This window comes from Jatropha curcas, chromosome 1 (assembly GCF_041381405.1).
Source record: "Jatropha curcas cultivar XTBG-Jc1 chromosome 1, XTBG_Jcur_1.0, whole genome shotgun sequence".
NCBI classification, from domain to species: domain Eukaryota; kingdom Viridiplantae; phylum Streptophyta; class Magnoliopsida; order Malpighiales; family Euphorbiaceae; genus Jatropha; species Jatropha curcas.
Genome location: NC_143151.1, coordinates 3453494 through 3473565, shown reverse-complemented (window position 1 = coordinate 3473565; position 20072 = coordinate 3453494). Strand labels below are relative to the sequence as shown.

General features: G+C 27.0%; 1 long non-coding RNA gene across 1 annotated transcript; it reads left to right on the top strand.

Moving 5' to 3' along the window:
• The first annotated feature begins 2117 nt into the window (after positions 1-2117).
• On the top strand, positions 2118-3268 carry LOC110008829 (uncharacterized). Its single transcript, XR_002283628.3, has 2 exons — positions 2118-2417; positions 2693-3268. It is a non-coding gene; the product is annotated as an uncharacterized LOC110008829 (long non-coding RNA).
• The last annotated feature ends 16804 nt before the right edge of the window (positions 3269-20072 follow it).

The window sequence follows — 20072 nt, the reverse complement described above, 5'->3', positions numbered from 1 at the left end:
TCTTAGTAGCTTTTTTAATTTTTTTTTTAGTCCGTACCAAGCGTACAAGGCTGCAATCTTAAAATATTTTAAATTTTTATAAAGTTATGTGTTAGATCATTATAAATTCATTTACGTTATTAATTTATATTTGAGACTTTTATATTAGAAAATAGAAATATTAAATAATTATACCCTTAGTGACTTTTGGAAATGAAGACAAGGTTGACTTGAGTTTATAATTTATAAGTGAAGAAAATATTCCTTTTGACATTTTACAATAATTTCACACTGGAAATCCATATGATGGTAAATAATAATATCCTAGATTTTGACTATCTAGTCTCTCTATTATAATTCCATTGTACTAGTAAATCTCCGAGAAAAATTCTTTCATTTTTTGTATGTTAATGAAATAATAATAATAATAATAATAATAATAATAATGAAAGAAAAAAAAAAAAAGGAAAAAGGCAGCAAGTTGTGTATATCTTGGAAATTACGTGGAAATTGAGTATCTAGCATTAGAATCCACATTTAGGATGGATGTTCAAATTCAATTTAGAAACCAACCTTCTGGATGAAATTAAGAAAAAAGAAAGCCAGAGATTTTAATTTTAAAAATTAATTAACTGCTAAATGAATTTACTCTTTATTTTATCAACTAAAAATTGATTGTTGGAGTCAAAACTATGAAAAAAAAAAAAACTTTTATTTATAAAATTTTGTAATTCTACAAACTAAATTAATTGATTAGCATAGTAATACCAAAACTAAAATATGATATAATTTTCTGCTATAAAAAATAATGATTTGAAGGTACTGAAATTTGACTTTTCAAATGGTTGTGACAAATAATTATTTTTATTTGATTTTAAGAATATCCTTTATTTAAAAAACTCATGAAAAAGATATATTTCATTTTAATGGACGAGTTTACAAAAAGGTATATTTACTTTTTTTTTTTTTTTTAAGAAGAAAAGATATATATATATTTTTTAAAACTGTTCAAATGTTAAATATCTATACAATTTATAAATGTGAGAATAGGGAGCACAAATAATGAGATTTTCGATAGCGTCCTTGATGAAATTTAAATATCTTAAATTAACGTTAGAACATGGCCAATTAAAAAATTATATTTTATTAGTTAATTAAATATAATTAATTAAAATTATTTTTAAATAAATACATATAGATAATTAGGCATTTAAAAAATTATAATATTCTATTTAGGGGAGTAAAAATATTACGGTTTCGGTTACGATTTGGAACCAAACAATAAAGATTCCAATTACGGTTCCTTAATGGTCCTAAAAAGACGGTTTCGACTGATTCTTCGATTGATTTTCTGGCAAATCACATAATTATAAAATAAAAAATTATAGAACATTTTTCATTGAAAATTGAAATTTTAAATATTTAAAAAAATAATTTAAAAAACTTTTTAAGAAAAAAATTAAAAAGAGCTCAGACAATAATTAGACATTAGACTTTAGAGAAATTATTTGCAATAATAATTTGAACAATTATAAATGAGAGAGCTTAGAAAGATTGGAGAGTAAAAATAAATAATTTTGTGTGAAGATAAATGAAAATAATAGGTATTTATAGTAATCCAAAAAATCAACTTTCTACAAATAATTAGCCGTTATATAGCTATTAGGATGATTAAGTTGGGGATTTCACAAGAACTTTTGAAAAAGTAAAAAAAATTATGCTGGAACCACCGGTTCTAACCGGTTTGAAAAATCGTCCGTTCCATTCGATTTCTGCCGATTCTTGCAACCGACGGCTTTCGGTTCCTCAAAATTTGAAACCGAAACCGAACTGCAAGCCTTCAATTCCGATTCTAGTTCGAACGGATTCTGGTTCTCACCAATTTTTAACCAACGGTTCAGGTTCAAAAAACCAGAAAATCGCCATCCCTATCTATTGTAATAATTATAGAAATATAAAAAAAAAATTCATAAAACCATCAATATTTTCCTCATAATTATTGTTTTTTATTTTTATCTTATTTTTGTGAATTTCCAACTCAAGCTGTCCGCTGCTTCCGTAATCTTTATCTGCTAATCCAAGAACTTACAAGGAAACAACTATTTGATAATTTCACATTTGGGACATTAAAATGTCAAATTCATTTTAACTTATAGCCATCCATGTCTAAATCTAACGGCCAACATTAAAACAATCCATTATTACCTGGTGCACTCCATAAAATGAGTGCCGTTTAATCACTTATATTCTGGCTATAAATTCTACACTTTACCAGTTTCGTTTCCTATTACTTCTTCTCCTTCAAAAGCACCCAACGGCCCCTCTCGGGGGCCTCTTTCTTTCTTTATACCCCATAAGCTTTCTTCAAGAACTGCTTTCTTTATTTTGTCACTGAACAGAGCTTCTTCTTCTTCTTTACGCAATAACCAATTCAAATTGTTAGTCCTTTTCCTCTTCTTTTTTTTTTTTTAGCTGTTATTTCTCAATTTATTTTCCTTTCTTGAATATTCTCTGTTTTTGTCTCTTTGTTTTCTCTTCTTTGTACAATACCCAGTTCAAAGTTGTTACTCTATTTTCATTAAATTGAATATAATTTTATCTTCTTTTTTGTTATTATTTCTTGATTTATTATCCTTTCTTGGATCTTTTTTATCTTTTTTTTTCTTGGGATTTAATCTGTTTTTTTTCTAATTTTTCTTTTGCTCTGTAGCAGATAATGTTAATGGTGGTGATGCAAAGTGATCCTTGCTCTCCATTAAAGAGCAAGAACACAACTTTCCCTCCAATCCCAAAGCGAGGCAGAGTCAAAGCTCAGATTTTTGAGAGCTTCGCCAAGGCTGTTGTTGCTGTGGCGTCTAAGGCAGGAGGAACTCTGAAAAGGAACGGCGAGGGAGACGGCGGAGACAGCGGATGTCCTTCCCCTGCAACCCCACCATCAAGCCCTCTTAAATCCTATCCATTTTAATTAAGCCCTTGTTTTGATATATGTGTCCCCTGTGAAACTCATACTTCAGCTAGTTTTAGCAGGGATTATATATATGTGCTTGTGTAGATTTTGTAAGTTGGTGTATTTGTTATTGTGGTTTGGTTTATTTTAGAGGCTTTTTTTCTCTAGATAAGCCATAGTTTCCATATTGTCATTTCTGAAGCTTTAAAGAAGAGATGATAAAATATAGGTTTATGTGTTTGTATTTATGGTTTCTTATTTGTTTGCTTTCTGTAATTTTTAAAATTTAGGTCTTGTATTTTGTTAAATATAATGGCAATGGATTTTATGTTTGCCTTTACACATTCCAATTTCCTTTTTCTTTTTTCTTTGAAATGAAATTGGGGTATGGGAAATTAAAATTTGGAACATGAATTTGAAATTGAGCAACTACTCATCTCCATTAATAACTTGTTAGCATCAATTTCAATATTATTATCATTGAAAAATATAAAAGATAATATTTTTTAATATAATTAAATCTGAGAAATTGATATTAAAATCAAATGGTTTAAATTTAATTATTAATAAAAAATGACGGAATCGAAAAATCTTTATCTTTTTTTTTCAAAATTCATGAAAATGTTCAAATTTCATTACTCAAATTCCATTCTCTCTTAAAAACTAGATTGTAATTTCAGCTAAAATTAAACTAATAATTTTTTTGGAACATATTTTTTTAATTTATTGATGAAAATGATATTATTTGTGGGCTAAATACTTTTAATTTGTGAAATTAACACTTACACATGACTTTTTAGAAAGATATTAACGGGTCTTTATAGTCTGCTCCTACTAATTAATAAGTTTTTCCATCCAAAATTTCAACTCTTTGCTATTAATTTTAGTAAGAAGTCCAAAATAACCTTTATTGTATTTCTATTATACTTCTATATGCTAAAAATATATTTTTTTCAATTATATGAATATTGTTAAAATAATAATTACTCTTCTTGTCAATTTACAAATATAGAGAGCATATTTGCATTTTCATAAAAAATTAATGGCAAATCAAATTGTTGGGCGATTTTAAATTATAAAGATGTATTCATGTATTTTTTTTAAAAAAAAAAAAAAAAAAAGCAAGGACTAAATAGTCTATTTAACCAAATTATAAAAATCAAATAGTAATTCTCCCTTATTTATGGGTAAATGATATAATTTGAATTTGATCAATAACAAAATTTTCTCTTAAAATAAAAAAATAAATACATTTTTAATTAATTTGATTCTGTCTAAAATCTTAATTAATAACATATATAGCTTCTGAAAATGACTTGAAAAACATGTGCATGTATCTTGAATTACCTAAAGAGAAAGCCACCAAGTGTTGGCCATCTAGTGTAGTGCCTAACTGAAAATGACTTTAATTTGTCCTGTTCTGCTATATAGAGTATTGGTATTGGAGTTTAGCCCAGCAAGATAAGGAGACATTTCTGACTTTTTTCAGAAGCACAACTAAGATTTTAGGTGGGTGTCCTACTCCTATGGGCTATGCCCTCATCAACAACATACTTTGAATTAAACTTTCCACTATTGTCATCTTAACTATCATTATTCTTCTAATAATTGATTTGTAGGTCTAACTTTTCTCATGTTCATGGAAACCTATGAGAATTAAGTTTTCTCTTAAGTTGAATTTTACTTATAGATAGGTGAGTTTGTTGGTTCTATATTCAATTTATATTAACTAGTCATTATTAATATTACTTAGCATTCCAATTTCTATTAAGGGTAACACAGTTGAATTTTTAAATTATATCCTAATTAACACTTTTGTCTCTCGATTTTTAAAAAATTATTATAACATTCCTAACTTTTACTATGTCAACTATTATGAGCGTTTTTCATAGAAAGGTGAGTCTGACTAATGGTAAACAAACTATTTTTTAGACAGAAGGACCTGATAGTTAATTTGAAGCAAAAATTAGAGACATTATGATAATTTTTTAAAAATAGAGGGATAAAAGCGTTAATTAAGATATAATTTAAGAATTTTAAGTAGATTCTTTCTTATATTAAATTGCATAAAAATATATTGAAAATAGAATTTTTTTTTTTTTTATGGAATTGAATTGAATAATGTTAGTACAAAAATATATATCATAAATTTTGTTTAATTTGAATATTCGCACACGCGTTCATACACTTAGATTGAAGGCAATATTCAAATAAAGTTTATCTATAAAAAATGAAAATTCAATTGAATTTTTTTTTTTAATTTTAAGAATTTAGATTCATGCTAACAATGGATAAGTGAATAACTTTAAGAGAAATGAATGAATCAGTCATGAAATCAAAGAAAAGTGAAGTGGGAGATAGATTGTGTGACAGAGAAAATTGAAGGTCCAGTCCAGGTATGGTATGATTATATGTCGGAGACTGGTCTGCTCTTTTCTTGCCAAACTTCAAAAACAAACATTACTTTACATAATTGAAAGCTAAGTTTTTCTTTGTTAAATTTCTTGCCACCATCATTTTTTACCCTTTTTGCCCCTCACGAGTGAGACCTTTCAACCGTTCAAGGGAGGAGGCGGCTGTTGACTCCACCACCACTATATAAAGGCCGGTCAAGCACCATAGTTTTATTTTTAATTCTTAAATTTTTTTAAGTATTTTATTTGATAAAAAAAATTGTTTACTAAATAAATGACACTCTGTCCCAAATTGGCCTAACATTGTTAGAGAATTGCAATTATCCAATATCTTTTTTTGTAGAACAGAAAATTAAAAAATTATTTTTTTCTCTTTACGTATCAAAAATAAAACTATTTTAACTTGTTATTACAAACCCAGGTTTCAAATTCAACAAAAAAGAATAAATTAATTTTAAATTATTACTATTTTTTTGTAATTTAATAAACATTTAACACACCACAAACCAACCAATAAGAAAAGCATCTACAGAAAGTGACATTTCTTGTGCAATTTAGTTCATAAATAATAAATAAAACATGCAAAAAGTGCAAATGAATGTGACAAGTAATTTTATTAGTCATCTAACTATCACAATTACAATAATGTCAAATCTTGACAATTAATTATATGTAACTAACAACTAAAAAAATGCTTTAATTAACTTTTTTTTCTTTCTAATCCCTATTAATGATAGTTGATTGATTGAAGAATTTTCCAGAAAGCCAAGCAATTTATTGCATAACAAAAGGATTGTGTATGTGAATGAAATGCTTGATTAAGCTCGTTTAATTAATTCTTTTGACCGGGTTTGTTGTCGTGATACAGTTAAGGTGCTGCTTCTTATAATTGCGCTTTTGGTTTTTTTATTTATTTTGACTTTTGGTCACCAAAATTATTTCGATTTATTAAATTTTTAATAGAGATTTAAGCAGTTGGGATTTTTTTTTTCTTGTTATTCATCAACTCATTGTTAATTTGAATTTATAGAATAAATATATAAAACAATAGTTCATAGAAAAAAATTTTAAAAACAAAGAATAAAAAATTGAAAGCAACTCTTTGTTCTATCAAACTAAAAACAAAAAATATAAAATAATAACAAACGACACCTATGAAATCGATTTTGATGCCATAATATTCAGATGCTAATTTATTCCAATTAATTAAGCACTTGAAATATACTAATGAGTATATAATGTATATTTTTTTTATTTTTCTGGTATTTCTCGAATTTTTTGAAAGGAAATTATTTTCTTTTTTCATGTTATAATGTACGAAGGTTTTAAGCGGGTCTGATTTAATTAATAATTTTTTTTCTTCTTTAATTGACTTTGATTTTTTGGAATCTGTTTGCTGATTTTGCGAATCTCTTAATTTTAAGGTGAGCAATTTGCTTTTAAAGATTTATTTCTTTTTTATAGCATGAGTCATCTAATCCAAGCATCTTTAAAACATGATTCTCAAAAAAAAAAAAAAAAAAAAAACATAAAATAGAATTACACACGTTTGAAATTATTGTTTCATCGCACAAATCTTAATAGGAAGCGACATAGCTTTTAATAGTGTATATAAGTTCGATTGCGATATAGGTTTTTTATTTTTTTATTTTTTTATTTTTTTTGAGTATTAAAAAAATATATTAGAATTACATATTGTCATATCATATATATTACCAATTATCACGAAGTTATGCCTTAATGTATAATTACCATATAGTTAACAAATTATCTAAATGAGATAGTGTGATATATATTTACCCGAAATTGTGATTTCGTTAATCTCTCTGTGTTACCCATTTGGAAAAAAAAAATGTTACAGTAGTTTCCCTTTTATTCTATTAATTAGAACTTAGTTTTTAAGTTGAATATTGAAGAGATGATTTCTAAATTTTCTAGAAAAAGAATAAAACTAAACTCTTAAACTTATTTGAAAGGAATTTTAATCTCATTGAATATGTAAAATAACATGAAATGAATAAAAAAAAAATTACACATGCAATGATGTAAAGTTTGTGATTTTATATAGGAAAAATAATTATTTCGTCCCTGAGGTTTGCTATCATTATTTAAGTAGTCACTGACTTTTATGCAAATATGTATAACGTTATTGAGATTTACTTCCGTCATTCTAATTAGTCCTTCTGTTAAAGAAAGAGATAAATGTATCTTAATTGAATACCAATTCCCAACAAATTTAGTTACATCCATAACTCGACAGAAAATAAAGTTAGCGAGTGAAAAACAAAATACTTTGTAGATAACTAAAAACAATTAAACCCAGAAAAAGGAAAAAAGAAAGAGGCAATTAAGAGGAAAAAGGGATTTTGAATCTTAGAGCACAAGCACAATTTTTAAAAGAATAGAAAATAAGGAAGAAGATAGAGTGGCTAATTTAGGATATGATCGAAAAAGAACATTTGAGATGCAGCTCCATGAGAAATTGAATTTGCAAGAGACCAAGTTACTACAGGACTTGAGCACACAATTTAAGGATCGAATTTGGGTATTGGGGTTTTAACTCCGTTGGTTATTTGGAGATGAAGATGATGATTTACTGTGAGATGGTTATTGTTTGTGGAGGCAGAGATCAGCGTTAGGTTGATAGAGCTGATAAAATTTGAGTTATAGGTATTTAAGAGAGGATAGGGATCAATAGCAGCGGAAAACTAATTTTATAGAAGTTAATTTTGTCTTTTCACTATAAGATTAGTGGCAAACAGTGTGGTTTTTAACAGAAGGATTAAATAATAATCTAACAAAGACAAACCTTCAGGACATTATAAATATTTATATAAAAGATAGGACTATTTAGATAATTATAACCAATATCAGGATGAAATAATTATTTTTCCTTTTATATATTTATATATATATATATACATACACACCATTTTGACTGTTGGAGTAGGACTAAACCAATGGATTGATTTTTTTTATATAGTTTCAGACTTTCAATGGAGTTGGGTCCATCTTATGAATTTTGACTCAGTAAATCTTGACAAGCAAGCAACTGAGTTTTGTAGATGCTCTCTATTTTCTCTATATAAAAACTTCAATTTCTTGCTTTACTACAAAACCCCGTAGCAATTCCTCCTCCCAAACACATTATCTCTCTTTCTGCTTCACTTCACTACTCAGTTCTCATTACTTGGTCTGTTTATTTTCTCAAATACTCTGTTTCTTGTTAAGTACTTTCTTTTCTCTTGAACATTCTCTTCTAGATTCTAAGAAATGGGATTAATAGAATCTAAGTCTACTGAAAGGCACCAACAAAAAATTCCACCAAAGAGAGGGCAAATTAAGATCAAGATTGTTAAGAACTTTATCAGATCAGCATCTGGAATTGCATCAAATGGCAAAATGAGCAAAGAAAATGGGGATTTTGCCATCTCAAGCCCAACAACTCCAGCAACTCCAACTGGGTATAACTCAGATGCAGCTACGGAGTATTGATGTTGATTCTTGATTTGAGTGTTCTTGTATAGTTTTTGACCTAGCAGAGATTTTGAAGTCTTGTTTTGTAACCTAAGCTAATGTTATGCTGTTCTCTGGACTCTTGAATAATTTATCATTTTATTTCTTGTTTAATCTTCTTCTTTTTCTCCTTCTATTGGGTTGTAGAAGAGGGTTTTTTTTTTTTTTTTTTGGTTATTTTTAGGAGTGGGAGATTTGTATTTTAGGTCATTAAAATTGATCATAACCAATTTGAATTTTGTAAATTACAGTTTTGTGAGTTCTTCTTTTTTACTCTTGTTTCCCCAACTTACTTTTGGTTTATGCTTGATAACTTCTTCAATTTAGCATTTTTTTTTTTTTTTTTAGTTTTACTAAACAGCATTATTTGTGGCTGACACAAGCTTTGCAATTTACAATTACACTCATAATGTAACATCAGTAATATTTAAACGGCTAAAAAATTTTTTAAAGACACTACAGTCTTTTCACTCATGTAGACTTATTATAATGTTAATCGATAATTAAATTGTATATTTTAATTTGATTTCATTTATAAATATTTAAAACTTCTATAAATTAAAAAAATAAATGATGTATTTTGTGAAAAAATTAAAATTTTATTATATAATTATAAAATTAAAAGTTTATTTCTTTTGTATACTTAGACATTGATCCGTGATTGCCAAGTTTGAAAAGGTGATTGACATGCTAGAATTCTATTCTTTCGGAAAAATAAAAGAAAGAAAAGAACTGTAGTTAGATCCTTTCAAACATGAAGATTCCAATGTCTTTCAACCAAAGTAGAAAATTGAATGCTTCAGATCAAACTTCAAAGGTGAAAGGGGCTTGTATCACGTTTCTAGAACAAGCCTTGACGAGCACTGCAAAAAAAATAAAAATAAAAATAAATAAAGGTGCCCTAAAATATTAAGAAATTGTTTGATTATTACACCGATACCAAAAAGAGAAACATGAAATTGACAATTCATCCGACAATAGGCTTAATTGGAATGCATCGAAGAATCTTAGGGTAGGGATAGGACTAATAATTTTCGGTAATGAATTTCTTTTTCTTGGTATAACATATTAAAAATTAGAAATTTAAATTCTAACGGTCCCAATTTAAAAAAAAAAAAAAAAAAAAAAGAATTTGAATGTAAGAAGAAAGAGAATCTGTGAAGTTGGTTTGTAATTGTGTGATTAGACCTATTTGCACGTTTGATTACCTACTTTAATTTATGAAGGGAACTATAAGTCAAACTAGCTCAATCTTTGTAAAATTTGCAATTTTCAAGTTCAGACATCACTATGAATAAGACTATTATGCATAATGAAAATTTTTAGATTTTGATTTGGTTATGGAAGCAACGAAGAAGAAATACTCTTAAAGTCAGAGGTTTATTTTAAAATAGTTTATTTTAAAATATTTGTTATATTTGTGGTTTAAAGAAGTAATAAATATTTTTTTAACATATTTACCTTTTATAATGAACAATAATTATTATTTCAATTTAATGATTTTTTTCGAAAATTAATATTAAATTAAAAATAATATAGTCAATTTATTTAATAATTTATTTTAACTTAGATAATTTAATAATATTTTAAAGTATGTGAAATTTAATAAGTATTGTGAAACGTAAATTATAATAAACAAACGCATTTGGATTTGTGGTCCCCACACGCTGGATTGGGAAATGTAACCAACACCACCACGGCATCCACAAAGTGAAAATGAATGTGACCTAATTATCATTATTATTATACTAATGGTAAAAATTGATACTCATTCTCTACAAAAAGTAATTTAAAGTTTTTAATCGAGAAAATAATTAATTTTTCAAAATTATAAAAAAATTAAGAATAATTTGATCAAATTAATCTTTATCTCAACAACAATAGTAACTTGTGAAAGTAGTTATTATATCTAATGTGAATAAGACAAATATTAAAAAAATAGTATTTCTTATTTCTTGAAATATTTAAAACTACTTATATTTTAAGATAAAATAATCATTCAAAAAATGACTTATATTTTGGGACAGAGAAAGTAATTAATTACTCATTTCCTTCCAAAATATAGATAATTTTAGTATGATTGTTTTGTTCCAAAATATGAGTCTTTTTGAGTATTTTAATACGAATACGTGAATAAATATAAATGACTTTGTGAAACTAAAAAAATTATTTCTTTTTTTTTTTTTTTTTTGAAAATTATAGACATGTTACATCAGTAAGAAAATTTATATTATAATGATAGGGACTTAGGCAAGAGAATTCCACTCCAATCATCTTTAAAACACCAAATAAAAATTTACACATGTTAAAATCATGGTATCATTTCACAAAGTTGTAAAATGGTTTGCGTTCTTTATTCAATTACTTAGAATTTAATTTTCAAGGTCATTATTTGAGATATGATAAATTTATAGACATAAAGTACAAAATACAAACTCTTAGGATTCTAACTTCAATTAATATGTAACCCACCTAAGGTGAGCAAACTTTGGAAAAACGAAAAAACCGAACTGAACCAAATTATTTCTGGTTTTTGATTCAATTCTTCAGTTTTTAGTTTGAAAACTTTCATAATTTTGGTTTTTGATCTTTAGATCGGTTACTCCAAAATATTTATTTTTGATTAAAATCAAACCATTTGATCGAACCGACCAATTTAATTCGGTTTTTAAATTTATTTTGATTTGCTCGATTTCAAAAAAATATCTATTTTCAGTTTTCGATTTTTGCGATTCAATTCAGTTCAGAATCGAACCATCCGTTTGCACACCCCTACATGAAATTAAAAAAAAAAAAAATTACAATATGTGAAGTTTGTGGTCACTATTATTGAAATAGCTCGTGAATCTCTCTCCGAATAAACCCTTTGCCGTTGAGGACGAGCAAGGAATAATTAAGTTTAGCATAGACCACAGAAACGGAAACAGCCTCGACAGACAGTGGAAATATTAAAAAAAAAAAAATAGTGAATCAGATTGTATATGTATTAATAATTGAGTTTCACCCTTTTGACTGTTGGAGTAGGACTATATGTACCAATTGATTGATTATTTGTGTGGTTTCAGACTTTCAATGGGGTTGGGTCCATCTTATAACTTTTGACTCAGTAAAGCTTGACAAGCAAGCAACTCAGTTTTGGCAGATGCTCCCTAAAGGTACAGTCTAAACCTTTTCTCTATATAAACACTTCAATTTCTTGCTTTACTACAAAACCCCATAGCAATTCCTGCTCCCAAACACATTCTCTATCTGCCTCACTTTACACCCGAGTTCTTATTACCTGCTCTGTTTTGCTCTGTTTTTTTCTCAATTACTCAAAAAAAAAAAAAAAAAAAACTGTGTTTTCTCTTCAAAATTCTCTCTACCACATTCGAAGAAATGGAATTAGTAGCATCTATGTCCACTAAAAATCATCAACAGACAATTCCACCGAAGAGAGGGCAAATCAAGATCAAGATTGTTAAGAGCATTATCAGATCAGCATCCGCAATTGTATCAAATGGTAAAAAGAACAAAGAAAATGGGGGTTTTACCATCTCAAGCCCAACAACACCAGCAACTCCAAGTGGGTATAGCTCAGATGCAGCTATGGAGTCTTGATCTTGATTCTTGATTTGGGTATTCTTGTATAGTATTCGACTTAGTAGGAATTTTGAAGTTTTATTTTTGTAAACTAAGCTCATCTTATCTCGTTTTCTGTAATCTTGAATAATTTATATTTATATTCTTTTGCTTAGATCTTTATTTTATTTTTCCCTTTCCCCTCCTGTTGGTTATGGAAGATTTCTTTTTTGAAGTGGTAGATTTGTTGTACTTTAGGTGAATCAAATTGGGCATAACTACTTTGAATTTTTGTAAATTGCAGTTACCTGAAAAGAAATTCTTCTTTTGAACTCTGTTTTTCCCACTTACTTTTGATTTGGGATTAATGACATACTTCAATTTTAGCATTTTTCTGTATTTCATAGCCCACTTTTCACTTGCACTAAATTGTAGTACCTTTTACCTTTTAATTTCAAAATTAAAATTTAAAAAACTTGTTAAACATCAAAAGTTCCAGTATAATTAAAAAATGAATCGTAGTGTTGTGAAAATAAAAATTTTGTTATATAATTATAAAATTAAAAAGTTTATTTGTTTTGCATATTTAGGCATTGATTTGTGATTTTGCTTATTTTGAAAAAGGGGATGAAATTAGAGGTGGTGATTTGATATTCCACAGAATCATGCCAGAAAGAATTCTCTTCTTTTCTATTATTTTCAAGAAATAAGAGAGAAAATTCTACGCCTCAAAATTCAAATGAAGCCTCAAAGGTGAAGGGGCTTTCAGCATGTCTTTGGAATTAAACTTGAAGTGCACTTTAAATAAAAAAAATTAAAAAAAGAAAGAAAGAAACTCATATTTTTGAACTTATCCTAAATATTAGGAAATTGATTGATTATTACAGTGATGTCGAAAAGACAAACATGAAATTGACAATTCAGCCACTCTATGGAATTTCACTGTAACACTGATGCCTTTGCAGAAAGCAAATTTCAATTGGTTTTCTTTTTCTTTTTTCTTTGTGGCTTCGTATAAATTGGTATGAAATTAATTAATATTGCTCAATCAGATTGTACACCAGCAGTGATGCAATCATTTGGAAATTTTCTTGTTAAATTTAAGTCAACTCGTAGAATTTTGGAGCATTCTTAAATCACTGTGTTAATGAAATTAATTAATATATTGTTGAAGACGAGCTTTTATTTTATATAATTTCTTTATTATTTCCATTTCTACAAAAGTAATATAAACTATAAACGAGTCAGGGATAAGAATATCTATATTTATATTTAATTTTTTGTGTCTTGACTATTGGATCTAGAAACTTCTTTATAAAATGCATCTATATATTATTGTGTAACGAAAACAATATTGATTCAGTTTAGTTGAATTGGTCTAAAGAATTATAGTTTTTTTGTGGAGCCTATGCAACTGTAAAAGCGCAGTGATCGAATAGTAATTTATCCTTTTTTTTGTTGGAGTTGGGTAAGAAGATTAGAGCATTCGCTTTCAGTGTTGGCTGGAGACAGATGGTATTAAATTTTAATTTTTAAAATGAGATATTGACAACTAATGAAATCAACAATTTGTATTAAATACAATGTCAAAAAAAAAAAAAAAAAACAATTTGTATTAAATAAATAATTAATTAATTAATTATTCAAATTATTTCCAAAAAAAGCGCAGCCAAGAGACAAACGTACTGGTCTTTTTGTATTCATAAGGTCAATCGTCAACGAAAAGCTCAAATGTGAAACCAACCTATGATGCAAAAGGTATCTGTTATTTTATAGAATTAAAATATTGGAATTTTTTGTTTAAATTTAGCGGATAAATTGAGATTTAGAAACGTAAACAAGCATCATATTCTGACACGTGGTAGCCTTGCATGCGTACTTGTACTCCCCCCACCATCCATCCACACTTTACAATCACAAGTGGAGCATTTTTAAGTGCCCACTCATTCATCCAATTTACCTAATTTAGCTTGTCTTTTCCTTTCCTTTTTTTTTTTTTTTTCTTTTTGAGGAAAGTCTAAATTTAAATTTATTTAACGTAAAATTCAATTATAAATATTGTTATTTTTACAATAAAATAGCAAACGTAATAATATTTTTTTTTACAGAATAAGCTCAATTTATCCATTGAATTTGAGAGCAATATTCGGTTTAACCAAACATCAATTTTTTTTGCAATTTACTTTTTGAACTTGCATCAAAAGAAGAAAACATCAAGCTTTTAATAAAAAAATATTTTTAAATATTTTTTACTAATAAAAGTTATTTTAAAATTTTAAAATTAAGACAAAAAATTATTTAAAAATATAAATTTAATTTAAAAAATATAGTTTCTTATCTTTGATTTTAAAAATAACTAAATAAATATTTAATTTAAAAAAATTATAGAATTAGAAAATATTTAATTATACAAATATTTGGTTTAAAAAATTTATTATTTTTCTATTTATTTCTTAATTGTATATGATCTAAATGAAATATTTTGCTATTTTTAATTATATTTTGATTTGAATTAAAATTCTTTTGAGTAATAAATTGAACTTTTATTCTTTAGGTACAACTTTATTATGCAAAAAATTAATTTTTAGACAAATTAAATACTATTCTCAAATTCATGGGAGCAAATTGAACTTTTCTTTTTTTTTTTTTCTTTTTTTTTTTTTTTTACTGCATGTAAGAAAAGCTATGCCACGTAGTGACGTAAAAACCATAGAATGATACCATTCAAATTGGGTGGATCCATATTTCTCAAAAGCAAAAAAGAAATAAATTCTACCAACCAATCATACAAAATTTAACTTCAGAAAAATGTAAAACATTTAGACATTTCAATTAAGTCGAGGGTGGATTTAAACCGCATTCAGTAACAATTTTTTAAATAATTTTCAATTAAAATATTAAATATTATTTATTACGTATTTGGTAATATGACGTTTCAATTAATTTTTAGAGTTTAAAGTAAATTTTTATAAAAAATATATTTTTTATAAAAATTAGCGAGTCAGAAAACAAAGAGTTGGCCACGTCACAAAACTGTTATAGTGATTTTACAATGTGTGAACTCGTATATGATAGACACGTACACAAAATTTTCCTATGTGGAGGAAGTGGATGACAACTTGTTTGGACTTTACTTTTAGACTTGGACTCAAAAGAAAAGAAAAGAAAAGAAAAGAAATGGAAGAAGAATATATATATATATATATATGGATAAGTGGGCGGTGGCTTAGCAAAAGGTATACATAATTCGAATTATTTGCTTCTTTTTCTAATTGCTAATTTCCTTTTTATTCAATTTCTTTTTCTTAAGAAAACATTGGTTTCCCTTTAAGATTTGGTTTAAAATTCATCATTAAATCATTAAATATTTATGCTATTAGTCATTTAGTAAAAATTAAGTGAAATTATAATTTTTTTTACAAATTGTAATTAAAAAAATAAATTTAGCATAATTGCTGATTGAATTTAAAAAGTCAAGTAGTGAGCAATTAGTTATACGAACACAGTAACTGACAATTGGATCAGTAAATATATATTATTTTCTAAGTGAAATTTATTTATAAGGTTAGGATTCAATGCCTAAAATCTCTACCACTAAAAAGAGATTTACTTCAATATTATTACGAAAATACCACGTAATAAAAAAAAATAGTGGCGCATGAATTCGATTTTACTGACAGAGACAGTTAAGGAACCTGGGTTCGACGTACTTGCAGAGCAGCTGGCGTGGACGGTGCTGGAGAAAAGCTAAGTCAAAGCCACGAGGGCCTACAGGTTTACTTGGGGTCTTGTATGTTCACATTCATACTTGATTTTCGTTGCCCTACATATATACGAAAATTACATCATGCTGTGCGTGGTTTATCAAATATAATTAATTCGTTTATGCTCTTTTTTTAAATATATTAATTTATTTTTATATTTTACTTTTGATATATTATTAAATTTTTTATCTAATTTTTATATTTTGTCCCTTAAATCAATAAGAAAATATAGAAATCAAATGAGATATATTAAAATATTATACTAAAAAAATTACAATGCAATTCTTATGGTTTGGAAAATGAACTAGTTCATTCTTATATTTCTTAAAATAAAATGAATATTTTTATAATTTTATAAAATATTTACGAAAAATATATAAAAATTGGACAAAAAACTTTATCGTATCACAAAAATAAACTATAATAAAATTTTAAAATATTTTTAAAAAATAAAAAATAACTAATTATATTTTGCAAAATATAAAAACGGTAGCGGAATTTTCTCGGTATAACTTGCGATACTGACTTTTGCTCAATAACGTCTCAATTAGGAGACAAAAGGTCAGGATTATTTAAATCTAATACTTATCCTCTATTTTTCATGAACGGAACACTGTAAATACAAACACACCGAAACAAAAACTACAATCCATTTTCCTTCTTCTTTAATCAATTAATATTACTCTGTTCGTCTCAGAAAATAGTTCATTTTTTATTTTCACACAGATTAAAAAGTAGTAATTATTATGATTATTCATATAATTTTTCTATTATGTCCGTTTTAAACGAATATATGATCAATTATTATATTGAAATATAATAAATAAGAATTGAAGATGATTATTGAAAATAAGATAAAATTTAATAAAGGTACAATAGATAATTTAATAATTAATTATAATATAGAAAAAAAGAAAATAAACTATATTTTGAGTCAAATAAAAAAGGAAATATAAATTTATCTTTTAAGAATGGAAGGAGTATAAATATTAAAATTACAAGTACGCTTACAAGTTCCAAATTTACATTTCTAATGTAAAATATTTGTATATATTGATTTGTATCATTTTTTTTTTTGGTCCTTTTAAATATAAAAAAGTTACCACCGTTGATTGGTTTTCATTTATGGACCACTGAATGCGATTATTCAACCTTTGAATTTTATATTCCACTCTTATTTCTCATCTATCTTAACTTTAATCGTAAGATTGTCTTTAATATATTTATTTTGATTGGAAGGAAATTTATCTGAGTTCTAATTTTTATTGTTCATCTCAGTATCAATTGATGTCATGTAAAAAGTTTATGCAGGTCGTGGTGGTTAAAGACTTTTTAAGTAGTTTTTAGTCAAAACGATAAACACTAATTTTTATAGTGTTTTTTAACGTAGCGTTTAAATTAATTTTTAAAAGTTAATGTAGCATTGTATAAAAAGTTAACTCATATAAGTTAATATTTATCAAAACAGTTAATTTTGTGGTAATATCTCTCAATTAAAAAAGCCCGTGAAAACATAAAATTTTTATTCTAAAATTCTATGGTACGAACAAAATATGAAATGTAAAATTATTGAGTTCATTTTTTTTTTTTAAGCTTAACTCGTCATCTAAAATAGATGCTTCAAAAGCGAACGATTAATAAATTTGTCTATGATAGTAATAAAGGAATCTTCTCACTTTTCACATTATTAAATTTAAAGAGCCAATAGAGCCGTCAGTTATGCTGCAGTTGCCTCTATATATTACTGTGTTTTAATGCTCTTCACCTCCATTTTCTCAGTTGATAATCTATCAAAACCCCCAACCCCCGGACCCATCCCCTTTGGAGGTCTATTCTCTTTCCTTTTCCCGTTAGCATCCAAAATTCTATACAATTATCTCACTCATTTTATCAAACACATAATCTGCATTTCGTTTGTTTATTACTTCTCTCTTAGTTATTAAAGGGAATCTGTCTTTCTTCTCTGCTTTTTCATAGTAACCGAACACAAAACTTAAATCCTTGTTTCTTTTTCCCTTTCAATATCATTTTTTCTTAATTTTGTATTTTCGTTATTTAATTTTGTTCAATTATTTTCCTCTTTCTGTTCATTTTCGTTTTTTTGCTCTGTTTTACAGTTTCCTTTTTGATGCTCTGCCTTTCACCTTTCTTCTTTTTCAGATTATTCAGCTTGAAACGATGGACAGTAATCCTTCCATGGCACAAAACAACAAGAAAAGAACTCCTCCCATAAGGGGGCAAATCAAAGCTCAGATTTTTGGAAGCTTGACAAAAAGTATTGTCTCTGTTTTCTCAAAAGCAGGGGAAGCTTTGAAAGGAAAAAGGGGAAGAGATGGAGATGGAAATGGAGGAGTTTCTCCTTCTTCTTGTGCAACCCCACCAGTTACCACCGATAACTCTGATGGATAATCTTTTAATCACCCAAATTAAGCTGTGATCTTATTGTTTTAAACTTTGATCACAGCCTTTTGCTTGTTCCAAGTATATTTGGCTAGTATGGTGTGAATAGTGTTGTGTCTCTGCATTAACTGACATTTGACCCAGTTTTTAGCAGGGCTAATGTTATGGGTTTGTTTTATAATTTAGTGTGTTTATAGATAGGGTCAACTCCTGCATGACTCATTTTTGAGGAGGTTCTCGTAGGAGTATAAACCTTTCTATGTAGGTCTTTCTGCCTTGTAGACATGGCTTGTCCTTTATTCTCAGTTGTTATGTTATTGGGGCACCTTTAGGTTGAAGGGGAAAAATAAAAAAAGAAGAAAGAAAAAAAAAAAAAAAAAAAAAAGAAAGAAAACCCTCTTGTACTATTGTCATTTTCCACAGTTTTTGGAGAGGAGATGATATAGTATTGGAGAGGGTAATTGTATCTCGTGGTGTTTTTCAGCTTGTTTCATGTCTTGTTGTTATGTTATTGTTATGTAATGTAAAATTAATGGCAATGAATTTTTCTTTTGCCTCTATATTTACTATATAAACTGGTGCCCCCCAACATTAAATTCTAGCTCCGCCACTGCATTAAATAATTAAATAATCAGTTAATGTATGATAATTTTCTTGACATGAAGATTATAAGATGGCTTCTCCCATGATTCTTTTAAGAATTGGGATGTAAAACAATTTTCTTCTCTCAACAAAGACTATTGTATCTATTGCAATAATAGACATTTTGAGAGAGCAATATTGGAACCTTGGCAACTTGAAATAGACATAATTGTCTTAACCAATTGACATAATGGGAAAGACTAGGAAAATTGAGAGATTGTCCAATCCAAGTACGAGAAAAGAAAACCAAGTTGGCAATTGGATTTTACTATTTTCGTATTAAAAACACTTAGTCAATTAAATAAATTTTGTTGTGTAGTGGAGGTTTAGGAGTTAAGGACCACAAGACAGTTAACGATAATTCAATATCTTGATGACATTTAAGATTTTGACTTTTTGGTTATTTCCAAAGATGGTTGAGATTTGACACCTTTTAGAACTTTTTCTTTTGTGCGTTTTTGAATAGGAGGGTATATTCCGTTCAATTCATTAAATCTTAATTTATTATTTGACTTAAAGTGACGTGTCTGTTGCCTCTAAGACATGGTACCCTACCTCGCGTTCTTAGGACTTGGGACCAATTAGGACAGTTACCTTTTAAAAGACATGGATTAGGGTAGCTAGCTAGGGTTTCAAGATAACTAGGGTCTATAATTTGAGGTTATTCTATGGTTTAAGGATCACTAATTGCTCCTAATTCCCAATATCTCAAAATTTCGTTCATTTTTGTCACATTTTTTTATTGATTGAAGAGTAGATTTATTCCATATAATCATACACCTTTAATTTTTTATATAAATTGTAAAATATTAAAAAAATATCAAATATTAATAAAAAATACTATTGTTT